General features: G+C 35.2%; 1 pseudogene; it reads right to left on the bottom strand.

Moving 5' to 3' along the window:
• Positions 1-20172, bottom strand: part of LOC135213521 (basic salivary proline-rich protein 1-like) — a 395509-nt pseudogene extending 375337 nt beyond the window's left edge.
• Between the last annotated feature and the right edge of the window lie 1808 nt (positions 20173-21980).

The raw sequence follows: 21980 nt of genomic DNA, 5'->3' as shown, positions 1-21980 counted from the left end.
TCTTACTCTTATGTTTACGATACAAGCTAACATAATATTTCCAAATTAACACAGTTCAGTTTCCCAGGAAAGAGAGAAAGAATAAAAATTTCGGTACATAAACATAACCCTATGACCCAATTACTTAAGTAAACTCCTCCTTACCCTCTTATTTACGATAAGTATTGGCATATTAACGTTTTCCTCTTCCTCGTCGTCATACTCCTTGTTGACATCGTAAGTATAGACGAACTTGAAAAATTCTCTAATTGCAATGGACCGCCTCAGAAAACGCGATCTCCGGATATCGGACATATTTCTAAGGGAGCGCCTGGCTATATTGGTTAGTTACTAACACAAAAATGATATTATTTTTCTTTAATTTTCTCCGACAGCTTCTTCTAGAACCAAATGAATGTAACTTTTTCTGTTACCAAATTAATGTATCGTTTTCTTCAACAACCGCTAGTGAAGATATTCTAACTAGATATTACTACTTTTCCTTAGGAGCACTGGGACTTTACTATATTCAAGGTGATTTCTTTCGCATGTAGAAAAGTTTTTTTTTCATTTAGCACAGGGAAGCATTTTGCACTGCATTTTCTTAAAACATTGGAGCTTTTTCAATAACTCAAATAATGTCACAGCCTTTACCTCACCCCCACTAAATTCGTTAGTTCGAAATAAACAGAACACACAATAAATTACACGGAAAATATGAAACAAAATTTCAGGACGAGAAGAAAGGTCGAACTTCAATATAACGACTCACTGTGTGTCTGATATGAAACAAACACACTGACACTCGGAAAACACGACTTCATACGAATGTCCTCCGACAAAACACAAATTATTCGACAGTAAGACCTTCAGGTATAATATCAATCCTGTATGGACCTACAGTGTCCCTCCTTCTACACATCAACACCCACAGTTACAAACTGAACGTAGCTGACTTCATAAAATACCCTGCATGACAAAGTAACTTCTTTCCACAAAATTAATCCCGTAACTCCACCATGCAAATGAATCCATTCAACAGCCTTGACCGTTGGTAACCATCAAAAGAGCATGAGATGCGTTATTTCATTTAAAAGGACAGAATATTAAGCATGCATGTATGTGTATGTTCACGTATGCATGAACAAATACACGCATTTTTATATAAATGAGAATTTTTATCTCCTCACCGTGATTCATAAGCATGCATCAAGCTACAAATGTCACAGAAGTCCTGATTTCTCCTCTTTCCGCTGGGCGATGGTTCGAACCGACGAGAGGACGAAATTATTATTAACTAAAAAAATATGTATACATATTATATAATAATATATATATATATAATATATATATATATATTATATATTAATTTAATATATTTCTTTTTTACAAACTATTTTATTTTGGCGATGTTTGTCAAAAGGCAATTTTTCACTCGGTATTGGGCAACTCAAGTTACTCTGGATCTTGGTGTGGACTCCCGCTTCTACAATGCCCACAGCATTAAGAGACCATTTCGCAAATCGTGTTAAGAGGTATTAAGAAATAATAAAGCAAGACTAAAATTAGCCCTGGGTACCCATTACTATTTATGAGTTAATGGAATAAATCAAAGCCTAATTTCTTTGTTTTTATTATCTGCTATTAAGGTCAACATCGAATGCAAGATTCTAGGGTCTGCAATAACATCCCATGACAAATCAAGCACTCCCAACGCCTCTTGACAGCTGCAGTAATGGCAATACCTCTTAATAAATGCAGAGATGGCAACACCTCTTGATAAATGCAGTAATGGCAACGCCTCTTGATAAATGCAGTAATGGCAAAGCCTCTTGATAAATGCAGTAATGGCAACGCCTCTTGATAAATGCAGTAATGGCAACGCCTCTTGATAAATGCAGTAATGGCAACACCTCTTGATAAATGCAGTAATGGCAACACCTCTTGATAAATGCAGTAATGGCAACACCTCTTTATAAATGCAGTAATGGCAACACCTCTTGATAAATGCTGTAATGGCAACACCTCTTGATAAATGCTGTAATGGCAACACCTCTTGATAAATGCTGTAATGGCAACACCTCTTGATAAATGTAGCATTGACACCACCATACGAAAAATCAAGCGTAGTCAACACCACTTAAACCAAGTACTGCCACATATGAATAGGGGTTAATAGTGACGATACCTGTTCCTTACTTCCGAAGTCAGAAGAAAACCAACGACGGAGTCACAACTATTAGGAAGAAGCAACAGCAAAGAACAATTTATCACAATCATATTCCGCACACGAAGTCTATGTATCAGTAAAATCAAGGGCAACATTACTTACAGCTTACAACCATACCACAAAGCTAGTTCGGTACTGAACGACTACCTATTTTCTCTGCTTTTCTCCATTTCCAATATAACCTATCAAGACACCAACTCACAAGCCGGCTTCCTATTCTCTGCATTTACAGCAAAACAAAAATCTTGAAAAGTACTCACGAACTCGCAAGAGCTAACGTAAATTTTCACCTCAGGTACTGGTAATTTATCCATCACAACACAGTAAACACCAGCCTCCAGCCAATGTTTACAACTATGAAGCAGACTAAGGGAAAAGAAGTCACCAATTCCATAGTCTCACTCTACCAGGCATTCAACATCTGTACACCAAAACGAGTGATGCTTCTCGGTTTGCAAAACTTGATATTCTGCCAAAATACTAAACCTGTGACATCATTATCGGACTTCTAACTTTAAGTTAACCTAATCAAAATCTATTCTATAATAAAATAGTGTCTCCTTTTTCCTAGGCGAATTTCTGTTTTATGTCTTTCAGGAGTGGCTACAAAGAAAATGCACCACACTCAAACACACACGCACGCACATGTGTGTGTGTGTATAACTGAATCACGAAGTTTGGAACGTGATTAATCCATAAATGCAGGTATATGCCACGAAGGAAAAATAAAGGACGTTGAACGTCGAAAGATCTTGCGTCAACTCCGTTGTTTATTTTTCGTTCGCTTATACCTTTATATATATATATATAGATAATATATATATATATATATATATATATATATATATATATACATAGATAGATGTGTGGGGCCTCGAAGGGTAATCGGCGATATTCCTTCCTACCATGCAAGAGATCGCAAATCAGGTACTTAGTAGTTGGACGAATGCCGTGTAGCAACCACGGCTGAAAAAGGTATACAGATAGTAACCTCGTCCCCAAAATTTTTGAAAACAGGGCGGCTAACAACTCGCGCCATCAATCCACGAAGATGGGGAGAGAGAGAGAGAGAGAGAGAGAGAGAGAGAGAGAAGAGAGAGAGAGAAACAACGTAAAATCTACAATAGGTGACTCCAAAGTATACCATTTAGTCAACAGGATGTCCATTATCACATCGCCTGGCTCAGATAATGCAAACGTTTTCTATGAGACAAATTTCTACAGAAAATCTGGCTAAGGAAAATTTAATATCTCTCGAAACAAATATCAATCAAAAGTATCCATTTATTAACTCTACTATAGGAATAGTGTACCTGCCGTTAAATTTCAGTCATTCATAAATTCCAAACTACTAACGTTAACGAAACCGATACTCTATACTTCTCTCACAGATAGTCCTAAATTCTTGAACGTCGTTCAGTCATATCCCGTCACGTATTCTATGAAATATTTTCTTTTTCTCATTTAAGTGTAAAATCAGGCTCTCTCTTCATATGCTCCTAATACAACCAAAAGTATGTTATTTAATCATCCTTTAATCATACATTTTTACCTGTAACTTACCATCATCAATGACCAACTTTACTTCAGAGGTTTGAGAATCAAACGATAAATGCTTAATGTAACTAATAACAGCATACTTTAAATATATAAACACGTGTATGTATGTATGTATGTATGTATGTATGTATGTATGTATGTATGTATGTATGTATGTATGTATGTATGTATAATGCCGTCCCCCCTCCCTTCCTCCCATTGCTAACCTAACATCATTGTCATCTTCCTTCAATTTTCCAACCAAGAGTATTATTCTTTTTTTCAATTAAGAGTCTTTAATTAAAGTCTATCTCCTTCTTCGGGTTCAAGCCCCACTGGTATTTACATATATGGACGGGTGCGATGCAATAAAATGTAGAAACTCCAAGCTCTTACAAAAAAAGGAGTATATATTTACTAAATAAAACAAATAAACAAACACTTACCACACGTCATCAGTATAAAAAAAAAAGTAGTGAGAATGAAAATGTCTGTTGCACAACCCAAAACATGTTCAACTATTCAGTCAAAAATATGAAAAATTATGAGGATTCAAAAAGGATCACAGAAATGCGCAAAAAAACGCTAAAATACATAAAACACCTCCGATATTTCTCATGGAAAATTAAAAATGAATCCGATCATTCATAGAAAATTAAAAATGAATCCAATCATTCACAGACTTTAAACAAGATACATATAGTATATGGATCTTTACATGACGATAACTGGAGAAACTGGATGAAAAGGTAACATTATTTATCATGAAGTGCAAAAACCAGGCGTACTTATTTTTAGACAAAACAAAAAAGATCAACTACGACTGCTGCGGATCTTCCAGCGTGAATCCCCTTTATACTAGTAAGTTAATTAGTGCAAATATTATAAACTATTGACAGTTTGCCCACGAAAATTACTTGCATCACTTAAAAACAGGGCATTCTTTCAAATGAAACTGAAGAGTTGGCTCTCTAAGAAAAATACTATATATTACAGTAAATACTGACACGGTGGAAAGTCTTGCTCAATATAAGACAAAAATAAAAGCATGTAGTATTTTTATGACTGATTAATCTTAGTACTCACATTCGTTCTGTTCCCCTCTTCTCCCTCAGGGGAAGGACGTCTGTTCTCCTTGTTGTCACCAGGTCGCTTCCTAGGGGTACTGGTGGCGGGGGTTCATCTGAAGAAGGAGTAGAGAGAGATGATCCCGTCGTGGTCACAGAAAGCGTCGAAGCAGATGCCATGTCATCCCCTCCAAACACAGAGTCACCATCTTCAGAGGGAGAAGTGAGTGAACCGCTCATAGACTTGATGGGAAGGGATTTTGGACGAGATGCCCCTAAAGGCACTAGAGGAGGAGGAGGAGGAGGAGGAGGCTGATTATTGTACCCACCGTAGGATGGGTGAGAAGGGTGAGGAGGGCCCTGGTAAGGAGCGGTGCTTGAGGAGGAAGAGAGTGAGCTGGGTGATCGCATCACCTGCGGAGCTGGGGGTATCCCTAAATCTGCAGGTTCATCGTAAGTACATCTGCTTTCATTATACCTCGATTCTGGAGGGAGGGGTGCTTGGGGGTACCTCGGGTCTCCTGTAGGAGGATATCGAGGGGCTTCTCCACGATACCTGGGGTCTCCTGACCCTTGTTGGCGACCATTAAATGGCTGAGTATGATCGTACCTGCGATCACCATACTGTTCATCGGGTGATGGGTAAGTAAGTTGAGTAGGAGTTGCTGGAGGGGGAGGTCTATACGGCGGAGGTGCCCTATACGGAGGTGTAGACCTGTAAGGTGGAGGGGGTACAGGGGGAGGGGCAGTGCTGTACCCCTGAGGGCTGTACCCGCCAGCATGTTGAGGGGACCCATACGGACTGAACTGATTCGGACTAGCAAACCTGGGTCCTACGGGTGAGTTTTGCTGGGGTAAATACTCTGATTCTGACAGGTGTGTGCCAACCCTGTATTTCCTTTTGAGTACCAAATACTTCTCTCCTCCCTCCTGACTTATGTTTGCGAGAGTATTTACATACTGCTTGAACTTGTTTCTGGCCAATTCTGAAAAGAGATAACAAAAGATAGTATGTAATGACTTCAAACTTCAAACATTCCAGTGTTCCACTGACTAACAATTAATGCACTTAATTAAATACCTAAGTAATTGTCTATGGGACGGGCAACCTAATGCTCTTTTATAGCCAGGATGGAAGGAAACAAGATAAGAAAGAAACAAAATGATTTGCAACATTGCTAAAACAAATCTCTTATATATAAAGACTTGTTAAACTAAGGAAGAAAATGTCACATTTTTAGTTGCTTAGAAACACTAAGTACAAAAAAAATAATCTGGTATCATCAACGATATCGCAAAAATTACAAAAGTACACAATAATTCTGTGAAGGTCGTGTCAGTGTGGGCTACTACAGTAATTGATGATAATTTCTGAAACAACTTTGCACTTTAAGAAACACAAATCGTACACCTTCAAGTAATAGGATAATACTTGTTTCTACTAATGAATACTGATACAAAAAATTTAAAAACAGTAATTTCAAATGCTACTATCATGTCCCAACTTTATTCCAAACTGCATATAAAACTTACGTGATTCTGTGATATGATCATATAAAATTACAAAATTGAAGCACTAAACAAATTATATGGATTCCTGAATCTCGCAGTTATCTTTTTTAAATAATAATTTTCCAGACTCTGACATCTTTAATGATTAGTCTCCATAAATGAATATCAAAAAGTCTGACAGCCCCAGTGCTACAACAGCCAAACAGTTAACAATAGTATACATTTGTTTGATGGATCAAGGCCACCTGTATATTTCTAGCTCATCTTTACTCGATGTAGGCAATAACATGCTAGAAGGTAACAACCTGGTGCCTGTGTTAAAGTATTAAGAATGATCTTGTGCCAAGTCAAGGAATCTTGACCATTTCAGCTACCTCCTTTTACTAAATAGCTCCTAGACAACCTACACTGGTGTCTGTATGACCTCCCAAGCAGCTGATCATGCTTTAGTAAACATCACTTAAGCTCCTGAATTCACTGTTGTCACTGTGTATCTCTGTTATATTTACAGATGCTCCCTCTCTTCCCCTATGAAAATAAAAGGTGGTGGAAGGCAAGTCACATAACACAGGTAGCCCCTTTTCCACTGGGAAAAAGGAAAGATGACGAGGTTAGAAGAATCTAATGTTCACTTGACTTAACATTTTCCCCTCTTTCCTCGAACCAGTGGCTTCAGAGTTGCAACAAAGCACTACATAGTACAGCACTCTACATGTACCTCATTAAAACAATTGTGCCTATAATATTCACAAAGAGGAGAGTCTCCCTCCAGACTCATCAACATACTACCGGATTACCTTGAAGCCCACAGCAAATATTTTCCACAGCAAATATTTTCCATATTCACACTTCAATAAAAAAAAAAAAAAAAAAAAAAGATAATGGGTAGTAAGTAACCAGTCACTTTACATGATCAGTATTATGAAAATTACCTAACAAACTATGGCTAGTTAACATTACTCTAAGGAAAAAAAATGATAAACAATATAAACATATCCCTAACTTTAATGAAAAAATGACAAAAATGTAACTACGTACTACTTTAATTCTTTCAAAAAATTATACAAACATACCACTTTAAAAAAAAAATATGGATAACACAACTCAGCTAAAATAAAATAAAATACAATCCTTATTTCAATAAGATATCCTATTTTAATACATTTTTTAAAAAGGAAACAATAACATACATAAAACTACTTCAATGAAAATATACACAAAACCCTATCTGAATAAGAAAAATATGAAAACACAACATAAACATTAATATACTTTAATTAAGAAGTATAATAAACTCAACCTAGTATATAACTTGAAAAGTTCTACCTCTCTCAGAATGTATTTCACTATTAATACCTGCTCAGGGGACATTAAACCATTACTAGAATGATGTAATGTAATGGGTGTTATACATAACAGTACCCAAGACTTTAACTCCATAATATTTTAACGAAAAAGAACCTTCTGTCCCACGTACTAACCCGACTAAATGAGTCACAATGACTTTAACCTTATTATAAGGAATAAACAAAAAATTATGAGCATATATGAGCCAATAACATGTAAATTCCCTCAATTATCTGTAATAATACATCCAAGGCCTTTGTGGATTTTGGGAATTTGTGGATACGGTAAAAAACCACAGATGAAAATCTTAAGTTCGTAACTTTTTTTTTTACTATTTTGTCACTGCAAAGTAATATATGTATGCTTCTAAACAACACAAAATACTCTGTACGGTACTGTACATAAAATAAAAACCAACACTCTCCCTTATCCCTGTGAGCAATGCTGAAGCTGTTTACTTGGGCAGGCCTTGAAAAATTTACAAGAGGAGTTTGCAGTTTGCAAGCCTTCTTCCCTTCCTCCTCCTCCTCCTCTCTCTCCTGTTCCTTCAAGTAGTAATGAAATGCTGAACTGGGCGGAAAAGGTAATGAAGTGTGTAGAGGTCTTCAAGACGTGGCAGACATAAAATTCCTGGCTGAAAGAAACTGGCAGGTAAACAAAGACTACCAAAGTGTTGGCTTGTATTTCCATGATGAAAAATAAAGTTACCAAAGAAGTGGATGGCAATGGGATAAGATGCATGGGGAGAAGGGGTCTGAAGAAGCTTTCAAGGGTGCCGTGATAAAAAGAACAATGATTCTCCTTCGCAATTACCAGTAACTGCATTTCTCGAGCTACTTCAGCAAACTCAAAGGCCTTGGTGAAACAACTACAGTATTCCAACCACTCTCTTATGCTGGGACTGTTATCACCCCTCCCTACAAGCTGGGCAAAATAACTCAACGTCAAACCTTTGAAGTCAACCAGGCTTTCTTTCCCCTTCTGGATATGATTTTATGCATGCTCCAAGGTCTACACACTGACGTCCTTCCAAGCATCTGCAAACCTGTAGATGGCAGATTTCGGCAACTACTTCTGAAGTCCCGCCCCGTCACCAAACCTTGCTCCTTCTCCTCCAGGAACTACCTCCAGTGTAGACATTTCATTGCAACAATGACACCTTAGTTCATCAGTTGCATGAGAGCAGTTGTACTAGGAGTCAAAAAACACAACCTTAGTTAATATGACCTTCGTTACCTACCATCTGGGATGTGGTACTGTGCAAGGGCACATTGTTGATAGAAGCAAGGCCTTCTACTGATGTCTAGCAATGCTAAAGACCTGTGTTTAATGAATAATCTCCTAACAGACTTAGTTTGCAGACCTGTGAACTTTGTAGCTCCAGCCTCAGCATCATATGCATGCACCCAGGATGACTTTGGCTGGGAAAACCCCAAAATGACTGGCAGGGTTTGGTTATTACCTTGCATTCCTTCATCTGAAGTTTCAGCACCTTCCTGGCCCTCTCAGGTGTAGGGCTATGCACAGAATACAGTACACAGCACCAAAAAACACCTGCAATGCTGCAGGAAACATCCACAAAAGCCATTAAATCAACAGAATGCATTACTGCACAAAGACACCACATAGTAACCATTTAATACGTGACTACTGAGAAATGATGCACAACTGGACACAGCAGTGGAGAGCACCTCATAACAAGTGCAGTGGTATCTTCTCTGACAACAGATGAGAGAAAGAAACTAACGTGATGTAGTCACGCTATACTTCAACAGCCATTCAAAGATAATAAAACAAAATGATGTTGTATGATGTTTTTGCTTAGGAACCAATAAGTCACAACATTTTTATTTTACTGTTACTTTTAAGCAAAAAAAAATTTGCAAAAGTTTCCAAGCAGATGTGGACCATCCTAACTTCACTCCCCGAATGCAATTACCCCAACATACCCTGCTCCAATATCCATTTCTTATTGCGCTAACCTATATGATCTTGTTTGCCACCCGTGCTCTGTTGCAAACCAAAAGGATGGCTCTTTATTAATTTCCATTTATTGTGTATATCCAAATATATTTCAGGGGGTTGCAGTTGCTTGAAGATAATTTCAAGTTGAGTTGAAGACAGTTACATAAGGATATACCAAGGGAATACTTTTGTTGTTATTAACTGAGCTTCAGAGTGACATCTGATGATAGAACAAGGAAGTGGTTTTCCCATACACTCTTAAGAGGGAAACAAAACTGAAAAAAAATTGTTTTCTTTCAAGAGTAACTCTAGAGTAACTCAATATCTCAACAAACAGCCACACAATAGGCATTAGCAAAGTAAGCTGTTAGATCCTTTCAGTTTGAAAATTATGCCAACTATTAAGTGGGATACTGACAATTATCTGGAGAAAAGGAGCAACAGACACTCATTGTTATATGGCATTTCTTCAGTCCTTTGACAGTTACTGAAAAGCCCAAAAAGTGTTTGAAAACATTTACTCATTAACTCAACTTACTTTATATTGGTGCAACTGAGTATCATGGGAAACTTGTCACAATACAAAAAATTAGACAAAAATGTCTAAATAATAATATAATACAATATTCCAAACCAATTTTTGGAGATATTCTTACATATCTCAGTATTTTAAAGGACTAATTCGTTACAATAGAAGTTGACATTATCAGACAACAGAAGAAAAAAGTCCTAATACACAGTATTGCACACTCTAAACAATACTAAATGTTATACTAATCACTATTCAAGAGCTGCCCTTTTACTCTATTTTATCACCACCTGTAACCTAGGTAGAATAATTTTGTTAGATTAAATCAAGAAGTTGTTTAAAAATATAAAAAAGCAGAGTGAAACAAGCAACAATATTTTACAGACTGGTTACAAGCTGAAGTGTCACATATCCAACAAACTCACAATGAAAAGGTTAGAAGTTACCTTCAATAACTGTTAGAACATACTGCAAAAAGCTTTTTAGTATTCAAATGTGTTAAAGAGAATCATGCGCACCATTAAAAACTTTATAAACAAACTTATTAGCTGCAAATGTGTAAATTATTTTCAAGCCTCAAAAGACATACAGAATAACTAAGAGGCACTGTAATCACTTCTGTCTGACATTGTCATAACCAACTGTGCCACATTCCTATGTCCCCTTTGTCAGGGTAAAACATATTTTAAAGCACTTATAGTGTAAACAGATATAATGCAGACACAACAAATGAATAAGCAGTCATATTGTACAAACAACTTTAGTACAATAAGAATTAATTCCAAATTATACGTTGATTATCATGCACTTGTCAATAAAGAATTATTTTTCTGCTGATCAATAAAAATTTGTGCTACAAAAGACTGCCTTTAACCATCTAAAAACCCATGTGAACAAAAATACATCTGTTATGAAAGGTGGTAATGTCAATAATGTATTAAAACACATAAGAGCAATATGTTGGCTAAGATTCGATTATTCAGTCTCATAAAAAGGTGCTATTAAAAACTACATGATGTACAGGAAGATGGGAAAACAACTGAAACTTCAGTAATGTTTAACAGTGCGCTATTTTGAAAGGCATATATACTGAATTTGTAATTATTAGCCTAAGACCAGATGCTATAAGTTAAAGTGAATACTTTTTAAGGTTGTGATAAGAGGCAGTAATAGTATACTGAAAAACACAGAGTATAGTGCCTCATGAAAAAAACAAGTGCTTTGTGAATCAACTGCCATTATGACAAAAGTGCTGACTGAATTAAATGAGTGGTTAATTTCTACAACACAGATTAAGCAGAAACAATATCAAACACTTCAAACATCACAGTACCTGTATTGTACTTACAAAATTAAAGAGGAAAACTTGACATCAGTTGGAAACAGCACCAAGAAGAAAAAATATATACAATATCATGCAAAAAAATTACATAATTCTTGAGATCTCACCCAAAGAAACAAATTAATATTTAGAGCAGTGTGCTGTACATATTGCAAGCATTACTAATAAAATAAATTTTAATATCAAACATTTTCACATAGAAATATATGCTAAGAAAAAAAAAGAAGTGTCATTCATACGAATAGAAAAACTAGTGTAGTGTTTAGGCCACATAACAAAACCAGTTTAATTGTAATAATTATATTTCTAGAATTTCCATATGAAGTAATGACCATTAAACCTTTACTAAATCATATACTGTGGTATGTACTGTAATGTAATTTAATACTTTAAAATTAGGCAAATGGAAAGGGAAGAAAACACTATCGTACTTGGGAAACACTCTTGGCAACTTTTACTTGACCAAAGCTTTCACCTGTTTGTATTAAATCTAACATATCACCCAAATTCACATACAGTAGGAGATAAATAGCAACCACTATTGAGATTACACATCATATGTGACCAAGATACCATTTCATAGAGTAAAATTCCTATCAGGAATGGAAGTGCATGGTTGAGAATTGGGCCTTCTTAAAATGTGATATACTTTGTACTTTAGGAACACTAAAATTCTTCAGAAATTCTTGACTGTACTTATATAGGCTAATCATTCAATACCAAATATGTTAGAAAAATCTGAATCAAACATTAAGAAAAAAGTGGTTGCATACTTCTCAAGTACTATCCTATGAACAGTAAACAACCCTGTTAAACATCCAAAAGCTCTTGCAGTATAAGTATGTTAGCTATAACTAGTAATAGGATAATTAAACCCTGAATAACTTTCTTAACCTAGTACTGTATACTATTTGTAGAGTTAAGTGGGTTACCATGAGCTTAAACCCTTGTAATGTACAGAAATGGTTTCTCAGCCATGGCCAGTTCTTGAGAATATTTCTCAGAACACTTCAGCACAAATGCCTATCATTTACAAAAGAGAACAGCTATCAACTACATCAAAGAAAAATATTCCTTTGTGCAGCTTCCATCCAGTTCCAGGGTACATTCACTATAGCATTTTGTACCGTGAGAAAAACTCACCACCTCAACAACATAAGCGCACATACTAACGAAACGGAAAGATGTCAGAGTTAAAATTGCCCATAAAATTCAAATTAAAAGAATTTGACAAAACATAAAATTTAAAACATTTACCTTTAAGCTGAATTGAGCCCAAAATAATCAAACCAGTACACCATTGTAATCATATATGAATGGTTTTCCATAGGAGGAATGTGTCTCATAACAAGCAGTTATCATTCTTATCTGTGCAAAGCAGAGATGTGTGCCAAGAGAGCATTACACTATCACTATATATACAGTAGGTTTAAATTTGGTGCATAAAAACTGCTTCTAAAATATATGAGATATTCACATAAACTTAGGCCTATTACTTTCACCAGATGGAAGTACTTGATTCCTGAGTTTACTATTATCATTTTCACATTATTGAAGATTGCCATCAACCTGGCAACTAATCTCAGCATGGCTATTCGGATAACCTATTATCATACCTCAATTATTTCCAGTATTGATTAATGCTTGTAAATAACTTTGCAAATGACACACAAAGCAGAAAATACCCTTTCACCTCATCTATGGTGAATCAGTCAGCAATAAGGAAGCGTTTACCACCGAAACAATTCACTTCAGCTAATTGTAATCTTCCTACTGATACTTCTATGAAATATACTCCTATTTTGATAAAAATGCACTTCTAACAACAGCTGACTAAAGAGTTCGTAATTTAGCAATATTTTTATTTGTTTCAATTACTATGTATGGTATCCATAATTGCACCTGTATAAATAAACAGTTGATATATTAGGAGACAGCAGATGAACCTAAAATATACATATACATCAATACCCACAAGCATACACATTTTCAGACTACAAAAGCACAGTGAGGGTTATTTTACATGAATTAAAAACCATCAAGAGTATATCAATACACCTAATAAGAAGCCAAGAACCTCCATAATCAACTAGTACTGTACTGTACTTGAGATTTTCAAGCTTAGCCAAAGAAAGCTATGCTTACAGTCACCAAACTCTACTAAGACTGTTTTTAAAGCAAAAGGCAAATAATTTTGAAGAAAATTTTTAAATATTTCTCTTAACGTGTAAAAACACTTAAATCAAACCTAATTACATTTGACCAACACATGATTAGAGGGGATACACTGATGGCTTAACATGGGATGTACAAGCTAATCATAAAAAAATAAGCTTGAATGGCAATCAATTGCCAAAGAATGATAAACATTAAAATGATTTTGCCCTGTATATACACAAACACCAAAATGCAATGATGTCATAACACAATCACAGCAGGTGTATTAATTACAAACAATATATTTTTCACCAAAAGGTGCTTAAGACAAATGGCAAGTGGAAAGAACATATGAGAGACAACACAAAATGCTGATCTTCTTATCTACCTCATTTATACTGTATAATAAACTTATGAAATTTACTCCTATTTAAATAAAAATTCCCTTCTGGATTATTCCAGTCATGCACACACAAACATCATCCATTCTTGGTAATTTTATCCACATCAAGAGTTCTCGTACTGTATCCTGGCATTACTGAGTGCCAAACAGCAGAAACTGTATAGTACTAAACCCAAAATGTCAAGTCAAAATATAGGGTGTATCCCCAGCCAGGCGCACTGGTATAAAATTAAGTTCAAGGTAAAATGTTTGAATCAACCATACTGAGTAAAGACAGCAGCACAAGAACACACCATTAGCCATTTAAGAGAGGAAAAATAAAACTGCAAATGAAATTTTTTTTTAAATTCAGCTGGTATACAACTAGTGTAACCTGGCAGATAAAAAAACTTTGATAATAAAATACACTCCTACACATGCAAGAACAAGGTACTACTGAATGGATAAAAATTATTTATAATAAAAAAAGGCACTGCAAACAGCACAGCAAGAAAGGAGAACACATAAGCAAGGAACTTTTTCCTATTGTGTTGCTCACCGACTGTAAAAAAAGTGACCTAATTAAAAAAAAAAAAATAAAGGAGGGGGGAGAGGGGCTTTAAATTTGCGTAAGAACACAATATGATGACATAATTAAGCTTCTTAGATATAAAGTACTGCTTAAAAGTGTGTTATTACTGTTTCATAATGATAAACCAAATTCTATGTTAAACTTGCAATTAAAGTCTCAAGAAACAGGGGAGAAATCTCATACATTGGAATGCACTCTCTCAACAGATGATGTTCTAAAAGTTTTTCTAGTACCTATCCCCTTGAGTCAACAACCAACCGATTGGGTAAGTTGGAGATGCTTGTACATTAACTCCCTGTATGCAGTAGAAAATTAAGCATGATGTACCGATGGTGCTTTGAATTTTTAAGATTGTTATATACGTATTAAGAAAATACCAATCACCAGGACAATTTACTTTGTAGGTTTGATCTTTTTTCAAGTTTTTACATGCATTTGTTGGGTGTATGCTAAAAAAAAATATATATATATGTATGAGCACCATCTGTTAGCATGTTGTCAATACCATCTGTCAACATATTGTCAATACAAGATTCTAAAGATAAAGCAAGTAACAAGGCTAATTACAAACAAGAAGTAAGTTCATGTGATCATACTTATACAACTGAACTAAGTCTGAATCAGCTACTCATTTATCAGTACAGTGAAGTTCCATAGCGCAGGAAATTACTCTGTGTATTTGGGTCCCTGGATCTGATTGCTACCCTATGCAAAACTCAGCATTATTTTAGAGTTCAGCTTACCTGCTAAATTTCCTTTACCCTTTATGACAGGTTGTTCTTAAAATTGTAAACAATCTATAAATTGGTACAGATTTTTATTACAACATTTAGTATTAAACACTCCCATTTACAGCCTATGTTAATCTAGCATAGTTACCTAAATTAAATCTTTTAAAAGGTTTTGCAGTTAAAAAATTTTATATTTCTACACAGATTCCTATTACGTATTCACAAATCGCTTTGCAAATTTACATAACCTAAAATTGCATCTGAGTTTAGTTTGTCGTACTAAATCTCTTTTACCCTTTAAGAGGGAACTTCTTTAAACAACACTTCATACAATCTATAATCTTTCATTACAATACTTAGTAATTAATCCCTACCATTCAAAGCCTAGGCTACCCTAACAGGGGTATACCACATCTTTTAAGATGTTTTGCCGTCTGTTCAAGGAATTCTTATCTCTCTTACATTGATTCCATTACTGCATTCAAAAGTCTTATAATCTAAACAAATATTCTCACAACACAACATTATACATGAAGATTTCACTTCAGCACTTACTGTATTTCAAAGAGTATTAATTTGAGAAAAAGACAGAAAGTAGCTATTCTGGGAAGGGACCTTTTGAGTATGCAAATATACATTTTCTCTTTTTATTTATATGGAACTCCACATCAGTCTTACACATGAATAGTAGTAGAAGTTAAGGGGGCGAAGGCTATTGTAAAATGAATGCTCACGCATCACTCTGAATGTTGCAATTTAGCAAATTTATCTAGAACGCAGTACGTTTTCCATATTTTGACTGCCTTTGGTATCATGGATTGATATCATTAATTCATAGATGAGTACTGGACAGTATTCTTTCAGCAGCTAACACTCATTTTTTTCCACTTTCAATTCCCAATGAAAGTTGAAGATCCATTCATAACACTTTCACTACATTACTTTTCCACACAAATTTCCATATCTGAACTTACAGCTTTTTTTAATGAATGCATATAACTTTCAAACCTTAGTGTTCATTTCAGTCTAAAAACCACTATTTATCTCCCTAATTGGTTTATAAAATAAAAATGTAGGCCAAAGGCCAAGCACTGGGACCTATGAGATCATTCAGCACTGAAAGAGGAAATTGAGATTAAAAAGATTTTAAAATGTAACAGGTGGAGAACTTGGTAGTTGCACTATGAAATAACTTAGGAGAGGTTGGGAAATAGGATGGAAAAAAGAGAATATGAACAGAAGTACAGTAAAAGGAATAAAAGGGGATGCAGCTAGTTTTCAAGGGCCCTCTGCCCTTACAAAATGGTAAATTTATTAATTTCAAGACATTTCACTCTACTGTACATACCTCAATACATGGTTGGGACCTTGAAGGTTTACTGTTTATGTTCACAATATCTACAACCTTTTCTTTATGTTTTTACATTCATCCCCAAGAGGACAGTAATAAACATGGAGCCTACTTTGCTAGTAACCTGGGCGTTACCGAAACTGTGGGGTGCGGTAGCAGTCTTCGGTTTTACCCATGGCGCTAGTAACTGCCACATTTATGACAAAGACAAGAGGGCAGGCAGCACATTAAACTTAACTGTACATGAATCACAGAGATCTCCAATGTATGGAAACATCTCCACAAAAGGAAGTTATATTTTCTACACCAAACCAATATTAATGATACTGTATATCCGATTTGATATAAAAGCGTGCCTCCTGGGACCAACTGAAACTCAATAAACTAAGCTTACTATTTACAAAGTAACTTAGTCGACTCTAGCCTAGATCCTCAGAAAGACATAGGGGGAAACATCGCAGTGGATCTATCGTCATCGCGTGGATCAGCCTTATTCACTTGATATTTAATTGGTGAAACAAGAATACAATTACATCTTTAAGCATACCATTCAAAAGATTGAAGTTTTGTCAACATAATGTGATATATGAAGGCGCCATACAAACTAAAATAAGCATGTGAGGTCTTCGTAAAATATGTTTTCAAGGCAGTTTTGAAATCCAATATGGCTTCAACCGCCTGAGGTGCCATTCGTAACCGCAAAGGATCCAACATCTTTCCCAGCCTTCCCATTACTTATTTGAACAATGTTAGTGTATATTGTGTAACATTTATTGATCTTACTCAAGAATGCAGTTGTAATCAACACAATAAAACAACATTTTGTTGTCTATATTAGTGAAAGTATGAAACTTCTTATTCCCGGGGTCATAGTTTGAACTGAAATTCATTTTTTACCTTGTAATCGGTGGTTTTATCCTTACTACTGCCATCACAATTGAAACTCCACAGTGCTTATTTGATTGTAATTATACATGTTTTGGACTTAATTCCCCTCAAATTGCACTTTAACTACGTTGCTGTTCGTGGGTCCTAAGCGCTCACTCCACAAACACAGTTGCGGGCAGCACACGAGTACACGGTTTATGGGGTGCAAAGTTATTCCCTTAATTGTTTACTTTACTATTAATTAGTTTAGCTTTACTTTATGTTGCTTCAAAACGCTTATTTTAATTCATGTCTATTATCCCTTTTTTGCAACCAAATTAACCCCGAAAAATGAGATTTCTAAATTAGATACAATCCAATGTTTCTAACCTTGTCGTACATCTGGCTGCTGAAAACCATCATGGAGCAGATGACGGATTAGTGGATTATGAAAAAATTTAATTTTTTTTTGCTAGCACTTTTCATTAATTTAAGTCGATATTAGTATTTTGACTTTTTTTTAATAACTGTATGCCAGAAATAAATGTAACCTTTAATGTTTGCATGCTAGGAATGGCAAAAATGTCATCGTTGCCAAATTAGTGGAGCTTCACACATATGCTGATGCATTATTTACTATTAAATGTTTCCATGAATTCTAGTTCTCATAGTAATGCAATAATGATAAAATTGCTCTAATATGTATAAACAGGCAGTCCAAGGGTTACGACGGGTTCGGCTTACGATGTTGCGAGGTTAAGGCGATTTTCAATTATATTCATCAGAAATTATTTCCAGGGTTACGACGCATGTTCCAGGGTTACGACACCTACAACGCTCATCTGGCAGAAGAAATATGACACCAAAAAAGCAAAATAATCAATATTGGAAGTCTTTTTATGAAAAATGCAATAAGAATGCAGTTTACATAGTTTTCAATGCACCCAAAGCATTAATAGTAAGGTTTTCTTTGTATTTTTTATGATGTTCCGACTTCCGACGATTTTCGGGTTACAACGATCTCAAGAACTAAACCCGTCGTAACACGGGGACTGCCTGTATACTATAAATAAATACACTAATTTCACTTATTTCCCTGGTTTTGTGTAAGTCTTATACCCAGTTTGGAGGGTAAACACACACCAATCGGCAACACTGATAAACAATAGAAGAGCGCGAACAACGCCGTAGCTACTGTTCACACCAAAACTGTTGATATTTGAATCAGGAATCTAGTTACTTTTTCAACAACGAACATTTTCAAATTAATAATGATGAATTTGTAAAATATTGATGTTTAACTATTTATTTAAATAATTATCTAGTGCACGCTTCTTCTTCTATCAAAAAATCTTAGTTTCTTTGGATAAGCCGTGGTTGGTGCCATTGTTTACGATTGTTGTGAAGAAAGTGCCCCAGCGTCAATGGGTACATGTGGTGTGCAGATTTAGCACAGGAAATGGGAAGTTTGTTGATGAGATGGCATCAATCTTCTAAATATTCGGAGTTGTAAGTAAAAATTTCAAAATCATGGAGGTGTGTGTGTACTACATAGGGCCAGATTTTCATTAACCTCTGTTTAATCTTAATATATGACCTTAATTTCTAACTTTAGAGAAAATACTTCCCTCGAAAGGAGAGTAGAGGTCTCGAGCTCTTGCTCTCACCACCAACAACTCGTGACTGGTGCCCATCTCCGGTGTCAGGACGTGTTAAAGTACTTTTTCGGAGGGTGGATCCACACGCGGTGGAAACATGATCAGCTAGCCCAGTCGGTTGTTTCCCCTAGACTAGGCTAGTTCACTGCCTAACCTTACATCATTTCTTTTCAAGAATTGTCTAGCCTACAACATATGGTGCTGTTTCTTGGCCTAAGCTTCTTGTTAACATCCAGAGCCAAGTCTATTTTCTGTTAAGCTTTGAAAAGATATAGGCTACCCACACAACAGATGAGCCAAAGTAGCTAATGTCTCAAACTGGAGATACTACCTATAAATCGGGGAGATGAGGAGTGGGGTTACGGTAAGGCTGGCCTATGGTAAATACAGTCTAGGCTTATTTACGCAACTCTTTGGGAGAATTATACCTCCACTGCATGAACAGGGTTGTTTATTTTGGAGAATGTCCACCTGGGTAGTTTATTTTTCGATAGGTGCGAACGTCCAAGTGGGCTAGGCTCGGCCACTTTCAAACTGCCTACGTTTGGCGCTGGGTGAATTGTTTACGGACGTAACAGCTACTTATCCTTAAGGAACCATAACAATTGGATACATGGTGAAATAAAATGAGGCGTTTCGACTCATCATTCATTATAATTCGTCTGGAAATAGGTTAAAACAGGTTGGTCTAAAGATCAGCTGATTGCAACAGGTGAAGTTGCCAATGTAAACACACGCCTTGACAACGCTTTCTACCGAATAATATGCCCTATATCTTACCTTTACACGCCGGATTTGTCAAAAAATTCTTAAAGTGTTTCACTAATTCATGATTTGTGACTCTCCCTTCCCGAGAAATCATATAATCCCTCACAGACTCAAGAGTAAACTCTTCCACGGGGGTTGCCATTATTGTTTTGACTCAACAACAAATGACAATTCTCATGCGCACCGAATCTAATGACGGCACGAACCGAATTTATCAGGCGCTTAAAAGTAAAAGAAAATTTTATATGCCATCTACTCACGTCATATATCTAATTATTACAGTTTAAAATGGTAATTATCTAAAAAAATACATTTCGCGTCCCCAGAACTTAACCTCCAATTACAGTTATCGGGCGGTGCCCCTACGAAACGAGATGGACTTTTAAGGCTAAACACACTAAATAGTTGACCTCCTTTACCTACACTATATTTTAAGAAGGCAGACTACATAGATATTTACTTGAAACTGATTTACTAGTACTCTATAGGCCATGGAATAACGTGACAAGAAACAAAGGGTCACGAGGTCAATGTCCTCGATATATAATTACCCAAGACGAGAAGCCAGGATACTCCTTAATTTTATACGCCTTTCCTTTTACGTCAAGTCATTTGGTATCAAACTGAGGGCTGCAGCGACATACATCTTTCGTAGGCGCCAAAGAACATCATCGTACACTGATAATGCCTTTTTTCATTTCGGGTCAGTCACAAGAGCGTCTTTGTAGAGATTTAATTATGTGATTAGACCGAACTTAGCCAAATAGACAGTCAGGTTCCTTTTTACGACAAAGAGGTTTCACATGCAAATGGCTTGAAATTTAGAGGAATAAAGAACAGTAAACAAACAAGTCTTATACTGCCTACACGGATCTTGCTGGTAAAATTTACATTATAAACTTTTTCTATATAAACTTAAAGATTTTAATTCGCAAATCTACTTGGTAACTAGGTCGCATTACGTCAAATTTAATCTGCTGCATTTAAGACTAACTTTTTATATCAATAACGAGCTGTTTTATCGTTCATATACATTGAAATGTTTATGATACAAATATTAATATATATATATTATATATAATATATTATTATTAAATATAATATATATATATATATATATATATATATATATATATATATATATACACATATATACATATATACATACATTATTAGAATTATATTATATATATATATATATATATATATATATATAGATAATAACATAATTATATATAATAATGCAATATATATATATATATTATTATAATATACATATATATATTATATATATATATGTATATGGATATATATATATATATATATATATATATATATATATATATATATATATATATATATATATATTAATATTTAAATTCACGTGATTCATTATAAAAGCGAATACCACAGGAAAATTATAGGCAGAAAGTCAGAACCAAGCGCTTTCGCCTTTATTCAGGCATTGTCGGGGCAATGAAATACAGTTGGAATGAAGGGTACAAGGTAAACAAAAAGTTCAAGAATACCAGATGGTTAATTGTCTAAAGGATAAAAATCAAGAGACAATACAGGATAATCGGAGATCAGGTCACAGACTAAAACCATAGATTTAACTATAAGGGATACTGAAGCTTAGCCATACAAAGTCCAAAAACAAGTGTAAAACTGAACATCATAATTTGTTGCTTATATTTATCCACAACTATTATAATTATGAAGGCATCGAGTATAAACAAACCAAGACTTAAATTTAGAACATTCCCATTATTTGACTATGAAACAAGATTCAATGATATTCCTTTTAACTGTGTCGTTACACGGGATTTTAAGGATCTTGCTTGACTCCAGTTTATAGGATGATCTGAAGGTCTCATATGTAAAAGAAAAGAGGAAGAGCATCTTTGTTTCCTTCTCTTTTGGATTTCGTGTTTTCGGTAGAGCGCTGCTATTGGAAATACGCA

Source organism: Macrobrachium nipponense, chromosome 43 (assembly GCF_015104395.2).
Source record: "Macrobrachium nipponense isolate FS-2020 chromosome 43, ASM1510439v2, whole genome shotgun sequence".
NCBI classification, from domain to species: Eukaryota; Metazoa; Arthropoda; class Malacostraca; order Decapoda; family Palaemonidae; genus Macrobrachium; species Macrobrachium nipponense.
Note: the sequence above shows the minus strand (reverse complement) of the source record. Positions and strands in the feature narration are given on the sequence as shown.